Below are 12,245 nucleotides of genomic sequence, written 5' to 3' on the forward strand. Positions count from 1 at the left end.
GATGGCTAAAGGGTATAGAATATCTTTTCTGGGTTGATGAAATGTTCTCTGTTCTGTTTATTTGTTTGTTTCTTTGTTTTTGTTTTGAGATAGAGTCTCGCTCTGTCACCCAGGCTGGAGTGCCATGGTGCAATCTCAGCTCACTGTAACCTCCACCTCCCAGGTTCAAGTGATTCTCATGCCTCAGTCTCCCAAGTAGCTGGGATTACAGGTGTGCACCACCATGCCTGGCTAATTTTTGTATTTTTTAAGTAGAGACAAGGTTTTGCATGTTGGCCAGGCTGGTCTCCAACTTCTGACCTCAGGTGATCTTCCTGTCTCAGCCTCCCAAAGCACTGGGATTACAGGCATAAGCCACCGCACTCGGCCTGGGGTGATAAAATGTTCTAAAATTTATTGTAGTAGTGTTATACAAATCTGTCAATATGCTAAGAATCATTACATTTTTAAATTATCAAATTATTTTATTTTTTAAATTTTAAAACTTTAAATGTGTAAATTGTATATGAGTTATATCTTAATAAAGCTATTATTTTTAAAAATGGAGAGAGAGAGAATGATTACAATTCTTGCGAGAGTGGAGATTTTGAATAGCTATTGGGGTTAATGTGATAGGAACTGGTCAAAGACAAACTACTTCTATCCAATGGTGAGAAACTGATTAAATTACATTGCCTGCATGTGTGGAGTGTCAAGGCGGCAGCAGCAGAGTTCTGTAGCCTTCATCTCAGGGTCTGGAGGGCGGGGAGAATGAACAGGCTAAGATCAGGGTTTAGTCCTAGGCCGCCATATACCTTTCCTGAGTTCTTTCCCTCTTCTCTGACCAGTCCTTTATGCTTTACTTTCTGCAGCCAATCTTCTTCCTGGGTTCACTTCCAAACGCTGTGTCCTTAAGGGCTCCACATGTCAGCCCTCTACTTTTCTCTCTCCATGCTCTCCCTTGGTGAGCACACACCCATTCTCATTTTCTGATGAGTCCAAATTACATGTTCCTAGCTCAGACCTCTCCTAAGCATCAGATGCAGTTACTCAGCTACCCACTGGACATTTCCACCTGATTGTCCCACACACATTTCCAATGTAAATACCCAACATTGCTCCTTCTCTGTCCAACTTATCTTCCTCTACTTCCTATTTTGGAAAATGGAAATCCTTTGAGGGTGAGCATAATTTTGCACACAGTAGAATAGGAATTTCATAGAGTCCTGTCAAATAAAAATTCTAGGAAGCCATTGTTTTGGACTAAGATTCTGCATTTCAGAGCAGACTAAAAATCAAAATGAAGTCACCCATGCTAAAAGTTCCACATCACCAAACCCAAACTAAGTTATTATCTGACTTTCTAAGAAATTAGGAGAAAGAAATAACAGCCAATTTCCCAAACAGATCAGTTTAAATCTTTAATTGGCATGATAATGAAATTTCCTTTGCACTAAAAAGGTACCCTGGGCAGAGGTAGAAGGATCCTTGAGCCCAGAAGTTCAAGACCAGCCCTGGCAATGCAGCAAGACCCCACCTCTAAATATTAATTAATTATTTATAAAAGAGGCTGAAATAACCTAATGTTAACAGTATTTTCCTATTATTCTAAGACTAATTCACATACTCTTTGTTCTTTGCTTCTGCTTTCTTCAGCCCTTCTCTATGAAGCCAAACTCTTCTGCTCAGCTCATTGGAATACATTGTATTTTATAGAATGAAGTGTTGCTCTATTTTAGAACCACAAATAAAGCCAACTGAGATTTTTACACTAAATTTGTTGGAATTTTGTCCTTTGAAAGCTCCATGAAATGAGATGGTTGAGAGAGGCAAAGAGAACCAGGGAGTAAAAGAGATTATTAGAAAATTAGACTTTTGATCAAGCCACTCCTTTGGTTGAACACTTTCAATTACTTTTTAATATCAGAGATAAAATGCAAATTCTATATACCGTTACTCATAATTCACCTTTAGCTGTATACTTAATTTAAAGTAGCATGTATCAAACAGAAATAACCCAGGCATATACAAGGAATTGTCATATAGACTGACCTTGACCCTGATAGCTTATGGTCTATCAAGGGAGGTTCATGAGTAAAGTGTCCATATGATGTGATAAATGTAAATAAGGATTAGGCATGTTAACAAAAGACCATGGGATCCTTGGAGAAGAAAGGGAGAACTTTATTTTCTTTCTTCTTCTTCTTTTTTTTTTTTTTAGAACTCTATTTTCTAAAAGCCATCTGCAGTTGGAAAGATGCAAGCCTTCAGTGCAAACCAAAAATGTGGTCCAAAGTGGGGTGGGGGAGGATGCAGAGTTAGGGATTATTATATAAAGGCAGAGCAAGGAGTGAAAGAGAGGGAAAGGGAAGGGAGAGAGAGAAAGGGAGGGAAGAATAGGATCTTGACTGGATGACTTTTAAGCCCCAAATAATAAGTCTTTCTTAAGTGGCTGGTTCCAGGTGGTAGGTTGCACCAGGTGGTAGGTTGCCACCAGGTGGTCTGTTGGTGGTTAGTTGGGGAATTTTCAGCTGTAGTCTATATTGACACTGACAATAAGAACTGATTTGGTTTGATTGTAGCCAAGAACACAGAGTAGGTGACTGCTCCCTCACCCAGTCATGGCTGCCTCGTTCTCATGTTTTAACTTTGTGCTGCTCCTTTAGCCACAGGGGGCCCATTTTGTCTGTTGGCCATGGGCATATGTTAGCAAGTACAAGATGCCATGACAGCACCTAGGGCATCTCACCCAGCAATTTGGAGGGTACAGTGTGTTAGAAATGGCTTCCCTGAAGCCATGAGAGTTCCTGAAACAAGAACTATGAACAGAAGTTAGTCAACTGCCGTGGAGGAAAGAGTATACTAGGCATGAGCTTGGCCTGTCTTTGGGCTGCTTCAGGAATGGTGAGTGCAGAGTGTTGAAGCCTGGAGAGGGAAATTGGTGAATATCAAGGGCAATCTTAGGGAATAAAGTGGGAGCAAAACTGAATGAGAAGGAAGGCTGAGGACACAAAAGGGAATAGAACACTTTTCTAATAAGTTTGGCTGTGAAGAGGAGCAAACGATAAGGCAAGAAGAAAAAGGGGTGTGGTTTGGTAGAGTGCTTGGGGTTATTTATGTGTGTGTTTCCAAAGTAAGAAAGATGTGAGCATGACTAAGTGCTGAAGGGAAAAAGCAGGGACAGCAGTGGAGCAAGTACCTAAGGTGGGAGAGGCTGAGAAGCTGAGCAAGATGAAGGTATTAGCCTCATTCTGTGGGATCCGGAGAAAGAAGGAAGGATGAGCGTGGTAAACAGGGTGACAGGAGTTTGACACATTTCATTTTCAAAGTCACTGAGGGGGCAAGTAGAATGAAGGGTTTGCAAAGTGTGAAGAATGTTTGAAATAGCCATAATGACTATAGAAGGATTGAGTAGGAAGGATTGAGTTAGAGTGAACAGGAAATGAGCTGGTGTTTTCCATGAAGTTGGGGAATACCTGAATTAGGAGTAAATAAGCAAGAAAACTGCAAAGGCAGGCAATTGGAATTTGAAAATGGAATGTTTACTTAATGATTTCAAAAGTAGATCAAATTCCAGGTGAAGGTAGAGTTTTGACCTAGCAATGAGACTGAGTGACTAATTGGGAAAAAGATGTGAAGATATTTGGAATGAAGTCAGTGAGCTAAGAAGACAATTAGTTGAATGGAGGACCCAAGTATGAACAAAATTCTGTTTGATGGCAAGTTTTGAGAAGAGGAAACTAGGGCCAAGGCTTTCAGTGACTGACAATGAGGAAGTAGAGGTATGAAGGTGATGGTCACGTGGAGAGTGTACTACAACTGAATGGCATGACCTTACTTACAGATGCAGAATGTCTACAAAATAATGGAAGAAGAATCACTCCGAACCTATTTCTCTGCATCTATCATCTAGCAGTTGGGTGAAACTTTCTTTTTTGTATGTATTTCTGACCATGTTACTCCTTATAAAGGAAAAAAAATGTTTCTCTCCTTTGCTCTCTCACACTCAACACAAAACACTTCCATGACCAGATATTTGGGTTTCTTGTTTTTGTTTTCCATTCACCAAGCATTTCTCCAAAAGACACTAATTGTGTGTCCTATAATCCAGTTTAATTCTGACACTATTTATCTGGAGACAGTGTCAGGTCCCACAGGTTGAGGGCTCAGTCCCACAAGACTTGCACCCTACTTTAGACACCAGTCACAAGTAGAAGGCTATCACCTCTACCTCTGACAGACTTGGCTACAAACTGGGGTTCCCATGGCCTCCTCCTTGAATTCAATTAATTTGCTACGAGGGTTCACAGATCTCAGGGAAACACTTACTTACATTTGCTGGTTGATTATTAAGGACATTATCAAGGATATAGATGAAAAGTCAGATGAAGAGATGGATAGGGCAAGGTATGTGTGGAGGGCAGAGTGGAGCTTCCATGCTCTCATTGGGCATGCCACCCTCTCATCATCTCCACATACTGAGCAGCCAGAAGCTTATCAATGGAGTTTTCAGAGAGCTTGATCTCCAGCACTCCACTCCCTTTATCCTGGATGTTAGTAGGTGGGGCTGAAAGTTCTAATCCTCTAATCTTCTAACTATTTGGTCTTTCTGGTGACTGGCCCCATTCTGAGGTTATCTAAGAGAAGCTTTGCCTTCAGCCACTTCATGAGCATAAGCTCAGGTGTTATAGAAATCGGTTCATTTGGAAAAAAGATATTCCTATCACTCAGAAAATTCCAAGGGCTCTAGGAGCTCTGTGACAGGAACTGGGGACAAAGACCAAATAGATGTCATATGATACCGCACTCCTCTACTCAAACCCTCCCATGGCTTCCCACCTCCCACTGAGTACCCCCAGTGTCTTCACCACGGGCTTCCCTGACTAGTCTGCCCCGTTTTCTGACTTTATCTCTTGCCACTTTACTACTTGCCTATCCTGCTCCAGCCAGACTGGCTCCCTTGCCATTCCCATACCTGACAAAACTTGTGACCATCTCAAGCCCTTTGCACTTGCTCTCTCTCATGTCTGGAAATCTCTTCCCCTAGCGGCTCCCTCATCTCCTTCAGATCTCTGCTCAGCTGTCCCCTTCCTAGTTTCCTCCTGTGCCACCACCAGAAGTACTCGCTACTCTATATCCCTGCTTAAATTTTCTCCATTGGATTCATCACCACTGAACTTTACATATTTTTTTCCCCTAGTTAACCACTCCCAAAGGATGTAAGCTACCAGATGGCAGGATTTTGATCATTCTGCTCACTGCTATATCCATAGCAGGCATAAAGAATAATTTTTTGAATAAAGGCAGTGGCAATAGCTGTGAGCAGGACTCTGACCCTACGTGCTGTATGTGAGATAACTCAGAGAAATGTTTCCATAGAGGGAAGTTGTAGGGAGGGAAGAATGTGAACATGTCAGGGTGTTGTCATCATGCAGGGGCCTTCCAGTGGGCACCCTGGGAGGTGCAGGTGGACCTGTGGTCATAGGTTGCTGATGGGAAGCCTGAAGCAGTATGCGATACACAGACAGGGTGGATGTTAGCAGCGGCTAATCCACACAGGTCTGTAGCCTCCTCAGAAGAAAGAAGAATTCAATCCAGGGGCATAAGGCAAAGTGAGAGACCCAGGCAAGTTTTAGAGCAAAAGCCAAATTTATTAAAAGGTTTGGAGCAAGAACAAAGGGAAGTAAAGTACACTCGGAAGAAGGCCAAGCAGGTGACTTGAGAGATCAAGTGCATGGTTTGACCTTCGACTTGGGGTTTATACAGCGGCATCCTCCTCCCCTGATCGTTCCCTTGGGGTGGGCTGTCCACATGCATAGTGGTCGGCCAGCACCTGGGAGGGGGTGCATGCACAGTATGTTTACTGAGGTTGCACACATGCTCCCTTGAGGCGTTCTTTCCTTACCAGTGCAGTGCTCCTAGAGGAAGGTCATATAACTGTTAAACTCTGCCATTTTGCCTCTTCGTGGGCATGCTTGAGTCCACTCACCCAACTCCTGAGATCTTATCGGGAAGCTGCTGATCACCAGTTTCAGGTGTTTCTAGATAATGGGAGACTGCCGTTACCTGGTGCCAGCTGTGACCAATTATTATTTTAGAGAAATAGCTTAACAACTGCTTGACCATCACCTGATGGCTGTCCAACCAGCCATCTTTGTGGAGGCTGCCTCTTGGTGGAGGCAGGCGGATGTGCTCTGTCCTGCCCTGCTCATGTCTGACTAGCTACCTACTGTAACAGGAGGAACTTGCTTTTCAGAAAGTCTCCAAGAATAAAGACAGGGATGGGAAGTATGATAAAATTTTCTGGCTTTCCAAAAGATATATTCCTAACAGGCTGCCTGGATTGATTGTACTTCTCAAGGAACTCACATGAGAAACAGTAACAGACACGGGTGTGGGAAGATCACAAGATTTTTGGAAGGATTTGCCCATCTTGTGGCTGCATGTGTTACCAAGGGCTCCCTGACCTGGAAGTAGGAAGGCAGGCAGAGAGCAGGTAGACGGTTCAAGACTGGATAGTACCAGGGTGCCTTATGAAGTGTTTTCCACAGCAGCAGCTCCAAGGGTTAAGGGGTTGGCCCTGGAGTTATGTCCGGTCTGGTCAGGCCTCCTGTTTGTTTTTCCCACCTCAAATGTGCATTCCCGGTATTTTCCTGCCTCTACACCTCCACTCACCTACACTGTTCTGTCTGGAATTCCCTTCCCCTCCCATCCTACAGCTATTCACATTTTGGGCATCCTTCAGGATCCAATTCAAGCTCAAGCTCCCTGACAAAGTTTTCCCTCACAGCCCCAGCCTGGAGGAATTGCTCCTTGCCTTAAACTCCCATTACAGTTATTGACTGGAGAATTCATTTTGCAATTAATCACCTACTGCCTTGTGACATCTCTTCAATTATGGCTTCAATTGAACTTTTATTTATGGTTTCTGGGTTGTATAACTTCTCTTGTGATGATGGTTTGTCATCTCTCCAGCTTCCCTGTGGGCTTCTTGAAGCCAGGAGCACCTTTTGCTTGTCTTTGGAGCCCCCATCACTTCACATAGCTCCTTAGACAGGAAGATATTCAGATTATATAAGTTGATACAGTTTATTAATCATTGATATTCCATGCTGACACCTGATAATCCTGTTTACTTTCAAATGATTATTTAACATGCGAGTACTGTAATAATATTTCTTCCCACCACAAACATGTTGTGTACTCTCCCTTTTCCATCACAGATGTTTCTGAGGACTAATGCTGTTGAGTTCTCTGTCAAACAATTTGATCTTAATTTTTCAGCAGAGATGGGAGAGCTTGGTAATAAGCGAACAGCTCTGGAAACAGGTGTCCTGGTTGGCGTCTTAGCTCTGCCATTTGCTAGAAGGATGAGCCTGGGCAAGTCATTTAACTTTTCCATACCTCAGTTTCTTCATCTGCAAAATGGGGATTATAACAGGCTTTTCACTGATCTATTTTGGGGGTTAAACAAATTACACCATGTGAAATTCTTAGGTTAGCATCTGGTGAATGGTAAAGCCCTTGATAACTTGCTAGCTGTTATTTCTGTGTGACTGGAAATTTCCAAGTTTAAAGTATGAGATTCACACATCTTTCCACTCTTCTTTTATCACTAAAGAACAGAGAGCAGGCAGTGAAGCTGCCTCTCTGCCTCAGAACGCCAGGCTGCAGTCTAAACTTTGCCACTTAGTTTGTGTCATTTTAGGCAAGATACTAAACCTCTTTGGGGTGTTGTGAAGATCAGAGAGTAAACATCTGTGAAAGTTCTTTGTAAACAGCATACTTGCTTACCCAAAGCAAGGAGCTATGGGTGAGAACAGGAAATACATTTAATTGGTTCCGTTTTGAAAATCTTACCCTTAGAAAATTCATTTTAGGAAAAGAGTAACTCTTTGTCTCACTTTGGCTGGATTACCGTAATTATCTTATGCGGCCTTCATATTTCTTTTCTGTTTTATGTCTTTTTGTTGTTGAGAGTTTTCTTGTTGTTGTTTAAAAAAAGAAAAAAGCTACTGCTGCTGTGGGAACTCTTTCTGAGCCTATGATATGCTTCCTTTTCTCATCTGTAAATCTGGTTGGTCTACTAAACAAACAGCCGCATTCACCAAAGTCATATAGATCCTTCATAATTTAAAATCTGTGGCTGTGCTTTAACAAAGGAGCTCTGTAGGGAATGGTAATGCGATTAGGATGGTAACTGGCTGGAGGAGGAAGAACACACCAACCAAACAACTCTCTTTGCAGGGTTCCTGGGAGACAAGTGTCAGAGGCAGGTTAAGAGCAAGGTTTCCAGCACCAGGCACTTGGGTTCAAATCCCCGCTCCCTACCATTTATTTTCTGGGTAATCTTGCAAATTATTAAAACTCTGAGTGCCTCTATTTTCACATCTATAAAATGAGAACAACTATAACACCTAACTTATAGAGCTGATGGGGAATTAAATTAGTTAATATATGTAAAGTGCTTATATATAACACAGTAAGTGCTAAGTAGTTGTAATTAACATACACATAGTTACTGGCAGCAAAGGCATGTCTTTTTGTACTAAATGAGCTTTCCCAAATGTCAATGCATCCTGAGAAACTGTGCTAGGACAAATAGAGGATTCATTTTGTTTAGTCTAGAGGTTTAAAAATAATACACGCCTAATAGGTTTATCTTCCTCTTTCCTCTTTTCCTCAAGGCCACAGCCAAGGTTAGGAAAGATGGATCTGGAACATACTGATTAGCTTGAAAAAGATAAGAGAGTGAGTGAGCTCCAATACTGGTTGAGCCTTCACCTAGGTCTTCCTAGGACAGGAGTCATTCTCAATGAATTTACTCCCTGGCTTATTTTGCCCAGCTGACAGAGGAAAAGAAAAAGGATGATGATGAAGAGGAGGGAAGAGAGAGAGAAAGAAAGATGATTGGTTTAGAGAATCTGGGCCTCTCTCTGGAGTAGGAGCCAACCCTTGGCCCCATCGTTCCTCTTCCACCTCTTAAAAGGGAATGTGGTAGCCAGAGAGAGATGCCTGGACCTTCTGCATAGTATAACTTGCCCTCAAGTTTGAACTACCTTGTCTCATGAGTTGCATGAAAGGAAGAGAACCCACAGAATGAAAAGTCAGTAAGAATCAGGCAGATTGGGCCTTTCTTAGGAAGAGAAGGCCAGCCCCTCACTCCTTCTTACTTTTCTGACCTTATAAAAGAAAATGCATTCAGGCTGGGTGCAGTGGCTCACGCCTGTAATCCCAGCACTTGGGGAGGGTGAGGCGGGCAGATCATGAGGTCAGGAGATAGAGACCATCCTGGCAAACATGGTGAAACCCCATCTCTACGAAAATACAAAAAATTAGCTGGGTGTGGTGGCGCGTGCCTGTAGTCCCAGCTACTTAGGAAGCTGAAGCAAGGGAATCACTTGAACCCGGGAGACAGAGGTTGCAGTGAGCTGAGATGGTGCCACTGCACTCCAGTCTGGCGACAGAGTCTCAAAAAAAAAAAAAAAAAAGAAAGAAAGAAAGAAAGAAAAGGAAAATACATTCCAAGAACCCAAGGGAGGGATCCTCAGAACTGCGGAGCACTGCAGAAGTATGTGGGCGGTGGGGAGCTGTGGACTTTGTTGTCTAGTTTAGCACTTCTCAAACTTTGCTGTACATCAAATCACCTGGAAATTTTGTTAAAACACATGGATGGGGCTGAGACTTTGCATTTCTAACAAGCTCCAAAGTGATACCATCTCTGCTGGACTGAGGACTTCAATTTGAGTAGAGTCTTCTAGATGAATGGTGTCCTAGAGCTGCATGATATACAGAGTTTCCTGCCAACCTACTACGTCCTTGATAATGTGGCCCATCTGTGTATACTTAAACCTGGCCACTTGCTTCTTGGATACAGGGTGACAAGAAATGCCCCAGTCCTTGATTCTGATCCCAAACTTTGAAAGAAAGAAGAGGGAAAAAAGAGTACAAAGGTTCTTATCTTGGCCAACCAGTTCTGTGAGTGATTTTTTCCAGTCTGTTCACAAGCTAGAATTGGCTGAAGGAAGTCTAATATGATTATCACAGCTTGGTGACATTTCATGAACTCTTGTCTTACGCCTTAAATTCGAGGATGTGAAATAAGATTATTTATCTTCCTGATGACATGATAACTCCAAATGACATCTTTAAAATTCTAATCCTTATGACTACTCAAATCTTGTTAGTCCTTCAGTTTAGCTATCATTAATTGCACAACTTCTATATATCAGCACTTTACATACACAATTTTATTTAATTTTTCTCCTCAAATGTTTCAAGATAGACATCATCACTTCAATTTTACAGTTAAAGGAATTGAGACTCAAAGAGATCAAGTCGTTTGCCCAAGGTTACCTGGCTGAGGCAGGATAGGAAGCTAGAGGTGTGTTTTACTTCATTTCCTTTCTCTTTCCACTACCTCCATGCTGTCTCAGAGATAACAGGATAATTATTTTAAAATTAAGAAGAATTATTCATTATTTAGAAACAATTTAAATCTCACAGTTGTTTGATATCCGCTGACTTCCTTGATATGAATTTACTGGAAAGCTATTGAAGCTTAAGTTTCAAGGACCATTCACTGGTAGAAGTGCCGTCCAAGCCTCTGTATCAATTTTTATTCATAATTTTGCATACTTTGTTTGGAAAAAGTGCTCCCCAACCTTAAAATCTTCGGTCTCCACAGAATTTGGGTCTGCTCCTGCTGCTGTCAGATGCATAAATCCTCTTTTACAACATTCCCAGTAAGTCATAGTTGAGGCTGTGCTTGAACGCCTCTGATTCAGACAGCTCACCGCCCCAAGGGAGTTTATTTCATTCCAGATCGTTCTAATTCTTTAGGACTTATTCATTTAAATTATTTATCCTTTTACCAACATCTCTCCAACCCAGAAGGTCTTTTTATATTGTGCCAAAATCTACCTCTTGCCAGCATCCATTTATTGATCTTAGTTCAGTCCTCTGAAACTACAGTAAGTCCTTACTTAACATCATCAATAGGTTCTTGGAAACTGTGACTTTAAGAGAAACAACAAACCAATTTTACCCTAGGCTAATTCATATAAACAAGTGTTAAGTTTCTTTGGCATATTTCTGGTCACGAAAACATTGCCAAACTTAAATAAAGACCCCAAACAGGCGAGGCATGGTGGCTCACACTTATCATCCCAGCACTTTGGGAGGCTGGGGCTGGAGGATCACCTGAACCCTAGAGTTCCAGCCTACAGTGCCATGATCATGCCACTGCACTCCAGCCTGGGGTCAGAGCAAGACCAGACACTTCTAATATTGAACACTGAGATAAATGTGAGCTATATATACATTTAAGAAAGATTAATAAAACAATATAATGTTTACCTGCTTATTTCAGTGCAGGGTCAAAGGTGGTTGGAGCTTCTCCCCAAAGCTCAGAGCCAAGGTGGGAACTAACCCTGGACAGGATGCCTTCCTATGGGAGAGTGCACTCATACACATACCCACATTCACTCACACCGAGACCATGTAGATATGCCGATTCACCTAACAGGCACAATTTTGGGATGTGGGAGGAAAACCAGAGGACTGCAGAAAACCCATACGGTCATGGGGAGCACGTGCAAACTCCACACAGCGTTGCCTTGCTGAGAATTCATTTCTTTCTCTCATCAGTGTTATAATAAAACAATGCTGAACGAAACAGCATTATTTGAGGATCTGCTGTACCTAAAGTAAACCTAATCCCTCTTCATGAATAGGCCTGAAATATTTGAAGACTGTTATAGTACCTTTTCTAAAACCATCCACCATCCTTACAACCATTCTCGTCTCTTGCCATCCTGGCCCATCTTTTCTTCCAGTTGTTGATGTCCTTCTTAAAAAACATTCTGGATTTGGCTTGACTGACAGAGAACAAAACAACCCAACTGCTATACTAATTTGTTGAAGACTTTGCATTCATCACTATGGAAATGTATTACTGATATTATATTTGACTAACTGTTGCAACTTGCCCAATTACATGGTACCCTGATTTTATTTTCACCCCAGCCTTCAAAGTCCTGAGAAATGCTTCCTCCTTTTCTTTTGGTTATGTTATTCACATCCACGTGATCTGTCAGGAGTTGGCCAAAGATTTGGCAAGACTTAACAAGAAGGCTTCTTGGCATATTCCAGACACATTATCTGGGAAGACAGCACACCTACAACTGTCCTCAAACAAAACACCACTGTGTCTATAATGTGTGACAGGCATTACCCCTTTCATAATCATACTTTAACCCAAATGT

This window comes from Rhinopithecus roxellana, chromosome 6 (genome assembly GCF_007565055.1).
Source record: "Rhinopithecus roxellana isolate Shanxi Qingling chromosome 6, ASM756505v1, whole genome shotgun sequence".
Lineage (NCBI taxonomy): Eukaryota > Metazoa > Chordata > Mammalia > Primates > Cercopithecidae > Rhinopithecus > Rhinopithecus roxellana.